The sequence below is a fragment of the Rattus norvegicus genome, chromosome 8, assembly GCF_021556685.1.
Source record: "Rattus norvegicus strain SHRSP/BbbUtx chromosome 8, alternate assembly SHRSP_T2T, whole genome shotgun sequence".
NCBI lineage: Eukaryota > Metazoa > Chordata > Mammalia > Rodentia > Muridae > Rattus > Rattus norvegicus.
In genome coordinates, this window is record NC_141541.1 from 75244211 (window position 1) to 75256835 (window position 12625).

General features: G+C 41.9%; 1 protein-coding gene and 1 non-coding gene across 4 annotated transcripts in view; both read right to left on the reverse strand.

Moving 5' to 3' along the window:
- The window catches only part of Rab8b (RAB8B, member RAS oncogene family), a 74907-nt gene that overhangs the window by 51120 nt on the left and 11162 nt on the right, over nt 1-12625 (reverse strand).
- Nucleotides 10917-11053, reverse strand: LOC120094455 (small nucleolar RNA SNORA8). The gene has a single exon (XR_015628311.1). It is a non-coding gene; the product is annotated as a small nucleolar RNA SNORA8 (small nucleolar RNA).

Sequence of the window (12625 nt, forward strand, 5' to 3'; positions counted from 1 at the left end):
CAGTGAAAAGGGAAATATTTGGGGAAGTCCAGAAGCTACCTGCTACCCTCCCGCAACCATGTATGGAAATTCTTTTTTTTTTTTTTTTTTTTTTGGTTCTTTTTTTCGGAGCTGGGGATTGAACCCAGGGCCTTGCGCTCCATGTATGGAAATTCTTATAGAGATTCTCTTCCTGCCCTTTATGGTTTCCTACTACAGTAAGTCTCAGAGGTGGAGTTTACTTTCCTGTCTACTTAGAAAAGATACCTTGAATCCTACAACACTCTATAAGAATTCTGTTATTTTTTTTCTTGACTCAAAAGTAGTATCAGATCATCACTACTATCTTTTCTGATTCTCAATCAGAATTTCTCCTACACTAGATGAAAGTGACATTTTTGTAATACAAAAATAATTTATTTTAAATCTACCCAAAATTGGATTGAACTAGAAAAAATGAGTCACAGCTGAACGAGAACCAGAACAGAAAATGTACCGGTAAAAGCCTTCCCTTGACAACTGTCTCACAGACCAATTTCAAAGCTTAAACACATAACAGGGACAGGGACAGCCTGAGAGCCCACTGTTGCCCCCAGTCAGGGCAGACTGGGAGCCCACGGTTATCCCTGAGCCATTTGCCTATTGTGGGTGTCTAGCTACAATGTGAGCTACACACCAAGGACACTGCTACACTAACCCACTGAGGTGAGTGTCAACACACTGGGCAGGAAGGTCACTTCTGAAGGAGAGAGACTGACCAACCAGGAGCTTTTAGATGGTCAGTCAGTATGGCAATACCAAGGAAAGATTCACCAAAACTATGGTTCACTTTGAACTGCAGACACATACTCATACTTTGAGCAATTTTTTACATTTAAAAGGAAGTATTTGTTAATACAGTACCAAAAGGCTTTGTGAGGGAAGTTTCAAACTCAGGTTCTCACTAAAGTCTTGCCTAAGGATTCTTTCCTACACAGTGGGGTTAAATAAGCATTTCGTTCAGAGTTCTGGTGAGTGTGGATTCTGGGACGGCAAGAAAAGAATGCACTCAATCTGCCTGTGGCCTCAGGGGCATCTGAAGAGATACCCCATATCTCGGTCATTTCTATACTTCGGATCTACAGAGGATAGTGTATTATTTGTTCCCCTGTCGTAAGAATTTAGGTAGGCCAGAGAAGCCAAAAGGAGACCTTAACATAAAACACCCACTTAAGCTAAAAGAAAGCAGGGCTGAGCTGTTTGATTTGGGCTTTTGCAGTAAAGACACATATCTCAAACTAAACATGGAACCGTCTTCTCGCCTCTTTCTCTGCTCTTCTCTTTTGATATCAAAAGGGCTCTTATGTAGGTGGTGCCTGATGGCAGAAGAGGTCACCTCAAATGGAGCTGAGCACTGGCTCTTCAAAGCTATTAGAACCTCCCACACATGAGGGCAAGTGTGCTACCTGAAAACACTGGAGATGTGCGGCTAAGCCTTCATTCTCTTCAGTCTCTCTTCTTTTATTTGCCTACCTGTCACTCAACACAAAGCCAACCCACAGCTTAGTAAAAGAGGCTGACAACAGGCCCACCGGCCACAGGCACAGCTGCCAGCTGAGCCATCACTGCCCACACCCCACACCCTTTCAGAAGAAAAGACTAGAAAGAGGAGGCAGTCACCCATGATCTCCCTACTCTTTTCAGTGTCTTCCGTGACAGAAATCCTGTCATTTTCTCCCACATCTAAGATGATCTCTCGGGGCTGAAGTCCCAGCTCACTGCTGTTTAGCATATACATGCGCACACCCCAGACCCACAGACCTACAACCTCGGCATCTGCCGTAGAGAAAGAAGAATCAGAAGTTCTAGAACGGCCTGGGCCACATGAGATGGTGTCTCACAGAACAAGGGCTGGGATGTGGCTGAGAACAGAGCACTTGCCTATCAGGTATGAGACTCTGGGTTTGACCCCAGCACTAGGAAAACAAATCTCTGCCTCAGCAGAAAAGAAAAAGCTCGAAAACGTCTCTGCAGAAGGCACTTGGACATCGAATGTGGCCTTGACAGTAGGCCTCCTGCGTCACTACCCACCTCATACCCAGGGTTGTTTTCACACAAATCAAATCAGTAACAAAGGATTGCAGCAAGCCAAGCATGTTGGTGCACACATACCACTCCAGCACTGGAAGCTGAGGCAGGAGAGCCAAAAGTTCCAGGTTAGCCTACAAAACTTAGCAGACCATGCTCTAAAATATATGTAAATGTCCAGGGATGGAGCTCAATGGCAGAATGTTTGCCTAGCATGTACAAGACCTAGGGTTCCCCAGAAATATTTTTTTTTCTTTTTTCTTTTTTTCGGAGCTGGGAACCAAACCCAGGGCCTAGCAAGCGCTATACCACTGAGCTAAATCCCCAAACCCCACTGAGCTAAATTCCCAACCCCCAGAAATATTAACAAACAAATATCTTGAGGAGAGAGGATAAAGGAGGGAGAAAAAGTGAACTCGATAAAGCAAGCAACAGGCCTGTGACCAGCACATACACAGTCCTAAAAGCAGAGGAAAAGCCCCATCCAGACCAGGCCAAACCAAAGTTAAGACAATGACAGCTCTAGAGAAGGCAAAGAAATTGTAGCCTATCACTGAAGAAAGATTTTTCAGGACCTCTCCTGTAAATAAAAGTAAAAATCACCTTCAGCAAAGGTTTCACAAAGGCTGTCAGATGAAATAAGTAATTTCTCAATTAAACCACCCAAGCCACAGCAGGCCTGAATCTAGGACTATTCATCCTCAAAAATGGAGACTCATTTCTAACATGTTTCAATGAGCAACTAACTAATGATCATTAGGAAAACGTTCTAAGGTAGCCAGGGATGTGGTTTGGTGGTAGAGTGCTCACCGAGCATACACGAAACCCTGGGTTCGGTTCCCAACACTACAAACTTCCCCCTACCCACAAAGATAAGAATTTCACTTCGTCAAATTATTTCATCAGACTCACTCTGAAATTTCAGTTGAGTATCATTTTCAAGCACCAAAGACATAATCAAGTATTGTACAGGCAATGCAAAGAACCCAAAGATAAAACAAATTTATGAGGGGTTGGGGATTTAGCTCAGTGGTAGAGCGCTTGCCTAGGAAGCGCAAGGCCCTGGGTTCCGTCCCCAGCTCCGAAAAAAAGACCCCCCCCAAAAAAAATTTATGTCCCAAAGACAGTTTCTATGAAAATGGGGAGACTAGAGAGGAAGGCAAGTCTCCCTATAACACAGAAAGAAAATGGTTAAGTGCCAGGCAAAAGCCCAAAGTGCTATACAGGGAGCAAAGTACCAGTAAGGAAGGAGAAAGCATCCTTAGGTTGATGGGGAAGAGCAGAGAGGGTAAAAAAAGACTCTGAAACTGTCACAATGGACATGACAAGGAAAATCAAGAAAGATCAGATCTTAATGAGCAGAAATGAAGTGTAGTCAGTATGGCCAGCATGAAAAACTGATGAGAAAATGCAAACATTAAAAATAGGGAGTCCTGGACTAGCATGTTTGGTCCTGGACTCAATACCTAACACCACAAAAATCAATAAATATATAAATGTCATATGATTCATCAGTTTCAATATGTCAGCATTGCCATATTGCTGCAGTATTTTTAAAAATGATATAAAATTACATTTACTTATTTACCTTGCACAATATATTTTGAAGTATATACACTGTATACAATGACTAAAGCTAGCTAAGTAACACATATGTTGCCTTGTGTAGTTGTCATTTTTGTGGTAAGATATGAATTGAACCTAAATGCCCATGGAAGAACAAATGGATAAGAGAAATTTCATACATATATACATCCACACATACATATATATGTGTGTAAGGGAGGGAGGGAGAGAGGGAGGGAGGGAGGGAGGGAGGGAGGGAGGGAGGGAGGGAGGGGGAGAAAGAAGAGGGAGAGGGGGAGGGGAAGAGGAGGGGAGGGGGAGAAAGGAGAGGGAGAAGGGGAAGGGGAGGGGAGGGGGAGGGGGAGAAAGGAGAGGCAGAGAGAGAGAGAGAGAGAGAGAGAGAGAGAGAGAGAGAGAGAGAGAATGAATTCTATCTTTAGCAGAACAGGGAAGGCATTAAGTCACATAATAAGGAAAGCCCAGAAAGGACAAATGCTACATACTCTCACTCATCCCTGGAAGCTAAAGAAATAAGGCTTGAGTTTATGGAACTGGAGAGTTGGAGGGGTAGGAGTGAGAACTAAAGGCCAGAGAGATACTGACAAGAAGATACAAAATTTCAGTTAGATGGCAGGTGTTAAGTCCAAGGTACATAGTTGCAGCATGGCAACTAGAGTTAAAAATACATTATAGTCTGAAAATTTTTCTAAGAGATAGAGATACAAAGTACCCTTATCACAAAAGCTATAACTTGTGAGGGAACGTCCTATGAATTAGCTGGATTCAGTTGTTTCACAATTTATATGCTTTAAAATAGCATGTTATACATGGTAAATAAATCCTTTTCTATCACTCATTGTACCAGTTAAAAAAATAAAACAGAAATTTTTCATGGAACTACCATTTTTTAGTGTAACAGTGGTCTCCAGACTTTTAAATTATTTAATTAACAAGCCCCCCTCCCCTCAAGAAAAGTGATTATGGAAAGAAAGAAAGAAAGAAAGAAAGAAAGAAAGAAAGAAAGAAAGAAAGAAAGAAAGAAAGAAAGAGGGGCTGGGGATTTAGCTCAGTGGTAGAGCGCTTACCTAGGAAGCGCAAGGCCCTGGGTTCGGTCCCCAGCTCCGAAAAAAAGAACCAAAAAAAAAAAAAAAAAAAAAAAAAAAAAAAAAACAGAAAGCCAGCCAGCCTGGTCTACCTCATGAGTTCCATGAGGCTAGGTACAGAGACTCTGCTTCAAAAAAAAAAAAAAAAAAAAAAAAAAAGGAAGAAATGAAGGGGAAAAAGAGAAACATTGAAAGCTAGCATCTCTCTGCTCCATAAAATTTTCCTGGAGAAAAATAAGTAGAACTGGTCTCCTTTCTCTCAAAGAAGTAAAATAGCAAGAATTCCATTGTACTATTTTTGCTTGCTTGTTTAGTTTTCAGACGACAGGCAGACAAATAATGACCATGTATTATCATCATCATTTTATAAGTAAAGAAACATTTTTAATTCTAAAAACTTAAAACTGGCTTTCCTTCTCATTTAAGAGACTGTCCTAGATCATTTTCTATTGCTGTGACAAAATACCATTACCAAGGCAACTTACAAAAGAAATCATTTAATTGGGCTTATGGTTTCAGAGGGTTCATGATGGAAGGGCAAAGGCATGGTTGACAGAAACAGTTGACAGCTCACATCTTAATCAGCAAATAGAAAGTAAGAGAGCTAACTAGGAATGGTGTGGTCTATTAAAACCTCAAAGTCAGGCCTATGATACACCTCCTCTAACAAGACCACACCTCCTAAACCTTCCCAAACAGTTTCCAAGACCAAGCATTCAGATATATGAGCTTATGGAGGTCATTCTCATATAAACTACAACAGGGCTATTAATAATATTACACTTGCTAGGTGAAATGGGGCTAGATCCCACCCAGCAAGCTTCAGGACACTGGGACCTTCTATTAAGAACAGGAGGTACAGCTAACAACACACTGTGGGGAGTTCACAATGACAGACCAAGGATGATGTAGAAAATGTGATTTTTAGGGAGAATAAGGACTTAAAGGCCAGTGAGAACTATGGTCTAAAGTTAACTAGTTTGGTGTTGGACAGAACTAGGGACATGCAGATACTGCCCAAGTGAGACTGAAAGTGCTCAGGCCACTTAAGAGGACTATAGTGTCTAAGTGAGCACTGTTGAAGGCCTAAACCAGAGCAGGTAGAAGATGGGAAAGAGACAAAGATGACGTCCAGGTTTTGAGTCTGGTTTTTGAGTATAACATGAAAAAATAAATGGCAGTGTTAATAAATAGGTGACAGTTTATGAGAGGATAAAGAATTCTTTAGATCAAAAGATAAACAAAAAAGAACTTGGGAGTGGACAGGAATATAAGATTGAAAGTTGGGGAGTCACATGTAATGAGGCAAAGTTGCCTCAATCACAAGGGCTTTTTCAATTTGTTACATTTTATTAATTTATTAATTTGCGACATGTATTCCATACACACACACAGAGGCCATGGCACATGGAAACTGATTGTTTCCTTCCACCACAGGGAAAGACTAGATCTAGAGATCAAACTCAGATTGGGAGGCTTGGCAATAAGTGCCTTTACCTGCCAACTGTCTTGCCACCCCCTAAAAGAGATTTCTGAACATTTACCCATGACAAGCACTGAACTGACTGCGAGATCCAACAAAGGAAAGCAGTACATCTGCTTCCTGCACTCATGGGGCTGGCAAGCTGGCAGGAGAGACAGCATTAATGCAAGAATCATACACATGAGCATGATTACAAACTGTATTAAAGTGTGTCTAATTTCCAAAAGAGAAAAATCACTTGGAAAACAGCATTAATTACAAGGCAAAATGAAACTACCAATAGCAACAGAAGGCGCAGTTAGGTGGGGGAAGTCTGGAGAACAGACAATTCTAGAGCTGATGGGTGGGTGATAAAGGGTGCCAACCACTGATGAGTGGCCTCAGGGCACAGATACTGAGCAAGCCACTGGCTATGACAGGCCATAGTGACCTGAGTTCTGAAGAAAACAGAACAGGACTGTGAGGCTTAGTAAATGGAGTGAAGTGACAGGAAATCTTTCAAGAAGATAACCAGGTAAAGAATGGTGAGGATTGCGATGTAGTTGAAATCAGAGCAAAAAGAACCAGCTAAGACAGAGGAAGAAAGGAGAGTGGGGAGGTGGGGAGGTGGGGAGTGTACCAGGAAAATCAACTAAGATAACAATGGCTCCTGAGAGCAAAAGGTGAAGGAGACAGAGAGGGGCCACAGTGGTAAGGATGATAAAGATGCGCTTGGTGCCAACTGGCCAGTCACTCAACATTTACTGCAGGCTTTCTATACACTAAGAACGGTGCATGTCTGCAGGGGTATTGCTGCAGTCAGCAAACATTGGCTAAATCAACACTGTGAGTAGAAAAACAAAACCAGGTTGAGGAACTTATATACAGTGCTGGTGCATTTGGTCCTCGAAGAGACCTGTGTGCATGAGCATCGGACAAAAGGTTCTGAAGATGCAGGTCATGATTCCTGCCCTTCTCCCAGGTGCTGCTGTTCTCACTGTTTAAGGCACATTTAATTGTTCAGTACTGAGCATAACTGAACCATCATCACAAACCTTCACAGTTGGTTCAAAAGCAAACCTCTGACCATCCGAACATTGCTTTTGCACATGAATCTGGAAGGTGTGTGCATGTGTGAGGCCAGAGGTAGACATCTGTTGTCTTCTCAATTGCTCTCCACTTTCCTTAAAGAGGCAGAGTCTCTCACTGAACACAGCCTAACCAGCTTGTCCTAAAGATCCCTGCCCCTGCCTCCAGAGCACAGGGGTTACAGGAAGTCCTCACACCCTTCAGCTTTTATGTGGGTGCTGGAATCTGAAATCTGGCTCCACAGCAAGCAGTGAGCCATCTCTCCAGGCCAAATGCCTTAAAATTTTTAACAAAACACTTTTCTAGATAAATCACAATTTGGGGAAATAGACCAAAGCAATCCATGGCATGGTTTTTTTTGTCTTGTTTAGTGCTTTTGAACCCCAAAAATGAACTCTTAAAATCAATACAGTCTTTAAAATTATAAGTCAAATATGAACATAACCCTTTCCACTACAGTCAGAATAAAACCTATCATCTTATACTCCCCTTAAACCCCAGATGATCCATCCCTGCAACCCACTGCAATCATCCATCCATCCATCCATCCATCCATCCATCCATCCATCCATCCATCCTCTCATCATCATCTAGCCCATGCTGGCCTGCAACTCACTATATAATTCAAGCTGGCCTCCAACGTAAGATCCTCTTGCCTCAGTCTCCCGAGTACTAGGACTATAGGCCACTGGGATTAAAGGTTGATGGACCATTCCAAGCTATCTATCTTTAAAACAAACAAACAAACAAACAAACAAACAATATCATTATTAAGTCTTATAATGTACCTTTAACATATCCCAACTCCTCCCAGATCCTCCCCTCCCAGCTGGCTATCTTTAATGTTTAAAAACTCTTTTAAGTTCTCACATCAGCCTCCTGGTCAAAACAAGTTTATATGTGAATGAGTGCAGTTAGGGCTTTCGGCCTGCCCTATGAATATAGCCATGATGCTAAATGCCCTACGTACATAACATGGTCTACTGGATACCCTGAGAGGGGAACATTCAGAGGGAACCATGCTTTATGCTTACACTGACACATCTACTACCTTAATTCTCCTAATAAGACAGCTTAATGATTCCAAAGAAATTAATAGCATGTATTGGTGCTATAAAAGCATAATTAGCAACTTTTCTAAGATTCAAGTATCATCACCTTGATTATTAAAGAAAAGCCTATTAACTAGCTTTCAAGTTGAGTAATTTTACTCCATTAAAATCAGCTACACTATTTCAAGATTTAATGTATTGTTCAAATTCATGTATGCAAACAAATTCATTAAAATTCAGTAGACTTCAATCCAAAACTCACTGCGCTTAAAATCCAGAGCCTTAACAGAAGGTATTTAAACTGAAATATTTGTCCCTTCTAGACAAACCAGTCAATATGAATTTTTGTTTGTGTTTTCAGTCAAATTCACACTCACCTAAGAGTAGCTAGAAGACCGAGAAATTGCTGCTTATACTGTCATATACAGAGGTCAAGGGCTGCTCTTGGGTGCCTCCTTATGCCAGGTGAGGTTGGGACCTCACCTTCATTCTAGAGATGCATCTAGACTATATTTCTAATAACAGCTTTGTAAAAAGTATGCACAGTTCTAAAGTTTCTACACTAATTTTCTAGATCACTGACACACACCTAATTAAATAACCCCCATACAACTCCTGCCCATATTTTATAGAATCTATCCTAATGAGAGCCTCTTAAGTTACTTGGTAAACCAAAAAGACCTCAGCATTTACTGACCTACTGCATGTCTAGCCATGTTAAATGCTTTACTGGATTATATCATGATGGGGCCTCTGCTGGGAAGAGGGAACAGAGACAAAGCAGGTTGAAGAACTTGGGGAGGACACACAGGAGAAAAAAAAGCAGTCATCCAGCTTATCTTTTTTTTTTTTTTTTCTTTTTTTCGGAGCTGGGGACCGAACCCAGGGCCTTGTGCTTGCTAGGCAAGCGCTCTACCACTGAGCTAAATCCCCAACCCCTCATCCAGCTTATCTTATACCATGCTGTCTCCTTTAAAGAGAGCCAATTAAAAAAAAAATCTACTCAGCAGAAAAGACATGTCAAAAATAAAAACTCAACTGTGCCTCAACTAATGTGCCTCAATTATCTCATTTAGAAAGTGGGGAGGATAACAGAACATAAAGAAGATACTGTAATGATTCAATACATCAATCCATGAAAAATGTTAATGTCTAAAATAGCACTTGATATAAAGTAAGCACTCTGTAAATGTTAGCTCTTATAAAAAAGCAAATGCTAGTCAATTAAGTCCCCAAAGAGTTCCAGGGTTCATTTAGTTGTCTAGGCTTATCTGTGGTGAACTTAAACCGACTTGATTTATACAGTTCTTACATACAACTCTGTGTGTGTGTGTGTGTGTGTGTGTGTGTGTGTGTGTGTGTGTGTGTAGTTTCAAAGCTATGCTACACACGACTGCAACTTTTTCTCAAAACAAAAGTCCTAATAAGGAGTTGTTTCTTTTATCAATTAAGAAAATGTTAAAATAATTTGCCATAGGATCTCAAACAGGAAGTGTTAAAATCAGGAGCTGAACTTCGGGGTTTCCAGGTCAAAAGCCCTAGTTCTTTTACATAAACTGTTTGGGTTTTTCTGTCTACTCTCCCACTTTGTCCAATGATTATAAGTTGGACCAGAGCTCTGAAGGAGACCTTAGACTTTTCTAGAGCAAGATCCTGTTCTGCACCAGAAGGTTCGCAACTGACTTGCCTGAAGCTATGTGATGAGCATCTCTCCCACAGGACCATACTGCCACTGTGTTCTCTGGGACATAGTAGCCTGCCTGAAGGAGGCCTTCAGCTCTGTTCTAGCCTCACAGGAGCTGATATATAGAGACACGCACTGTATAAATTGAGCCTGTAGTGGCTGAGCGCCCAGGTGCAGGTTCATGCAACAAAGTAAGTGGACATCAAGTTCAGATCAAGTTCAGATGCTCAGACTTCCCTTTGTTCCAGCTCACAGTGGCATTCTAGAGACTCAGACTTAGTGAACAAATCAAGTCTACTCTACAGTACCCACTGAGGAAAACTTTGCCAAACAGGGTTTTCTAAACAAAGCCGGAGTTAGGTAGAATTTCACTCCCTAAAAAAGGACAGGCTAACAGGAAGATTAAACCTGACCTGCGGAAGGAAGGAAGCTTACAATTGAGGTAGATGTTCTAGCAAATTATAGTCTATATAAGGACAAGTACACATAAATAAAGCAAACCAACGGTACCATGCGGAGAGGCAATGCAGAGGTTTCTGATATAATTAGTTCCCTTTGCACCAGGGTTCAGAATTAAACGATGTCCTCTCCCTCCGCCCCCCACCATGTACATAGGTAATTGCTTCCTTAGGGGCTAGGTTGGTGGCCAAGAAACAATTCAAAACCCCACTCTGACCTCCCAGGCCAACAGGCAACATATGCACATCCACATTAGCTGCTGGCAGTGCCTGTTAAAGGGAGTTCATTGATGTTAACAGTCAGCACACTTCTTTTTTTCTTTTTTTTTTTAACTGTATCATTAGAAATACCAGGTTTGGGGCTGGGGATTTAGCTCAGTGGTAGAGCGCTTACCTAGGAAGCGCAAGGCCCTGGGTTCGGTCCCCAGCTCCGAAAAAAAGAACCAAAAAAAAAAAAAAAAAAAGAAAAGAAATACCAGGTTTAACATGCACAAAGCCAAGAAACCAACGATGCCAGATAGTGAATTTCTATCGCACTGTCTTTTGAACACCCAACAGGAAAGAACTGCTGAGTGCAGATACCATGCAGTGCAAGTCAGCACACTTCTTAAGGGTTTGTGGGTTCATTTTCACATTTATTCCAGACTACTAAAAAGGACTGTATCTAGGCCTAAATGTCCAATATGCTAAAATCCATACAAAATTCTGGCAGTCACTCTGAAAGATTCAAATTGTTATGGACGAAGAGCCAAGAACTCAAGTGTGAGCCTCAGATTTAGGCTCCATTATCTATTGGCAGAGTCCGTTCTCCTCCAAGTGTGCTACACTCCTCACCTAGGATATGGCAACCCTCTCTCTTCACGTCTTCTGTGGCCATGCACATGTGGTTTATGCACAGGGATGGAAGTAGAGACACTTAGGCAACAGTAAACATCCAGGTGAAGGAAGAGGCACCTGGAATTGCTAACCATAAGTAGCTCCCCAGCCCCGACCCCCCCTTACATCCATCTATGACTCCCCACTGCCCTCAGGCCCAGATTAACAAGCCTAAAAAGTTTCTCCCAATCTGTCCTCTAACCCCCTCCAACTTTCCCTTGGGTCACATCCTCTACCATTGGCACAGGGGCCAGAGTTCCTCCAGGAAGAAAAGTATCTGCCATGTAAGTGCCTGAGTTGGCCTCTAGAGTCCTCCATAAAACCTGGGCATGGTGACATGTGCTTATGATCCCAGAACTGGGCAGGCAAAGACAGAGACAGGAGGATCTCTGTCTCAAAATCAAGATTAATAACAACTAAGGAACAAGAACTGAGACTAACCTCTGGCCTCTAAATATGAGAACATGTGCACGAGCATGCACACACACACATATACACATACACATACACACACGCATACACACACATACACACACACACAGAGGCACCCACACAAATGTGGTTGACAGAACAAATTTGGGGATAATGCCATGCTTGCCCTGAGTAGTTGACTAACTACTGGATTCCCTGTGCAACTTCAGAAGCAGTAAGTTCTAGCTCAACTCTTACCCAGTTCCAGCTGCGGCTTCTTAAAACCCAAAAGTAAATAGAAAGTCAACATGTCCTTGGAGTCCAGATCTCTGAGTTTAATCCCTTCCTCTCCTTCCATAAATGTTAACCACATTCAGACCGTATGCTAAACTATTAGTTTCTTTTTGAAGCAAGAGCATTGAAAGCAAATGAGATATGAAAGTCAGAGCCAATGCTCAAACCAGGATTCAAAAGCACCAATCTCTTCCGTGCAAACACTTAGCCAGCCTACAGAAGCAACAGGCTTGCCTGAATTCCCTGAGGCTACTGCCTCTTCATTCTGCCTTGACGTCAATCAAACACTACTGCCCACTGGTGAGAAGAAGGCGTATCATTAGCTGAGAATGATATGGAAAATCAATTTTTCTTTACAGACACTGATTGAATAGGCTGACAAAACAGGGCTGCAGGGGGACTTTGAAGACAGGAAGCTTTTTTTTTTTCTGCTGAGGAAGCGACCAGCATAAGGTCCTTGAGAGGAGCTTGTGCAATAACGGATGGAGGACTGCATTTATAAGCAATCAACAAATAACCCTACAGCCAGTCATCATCACTCTTTCTTGATGGATCTTACGTGAGTGTGCTTAAGGAGATGAGTA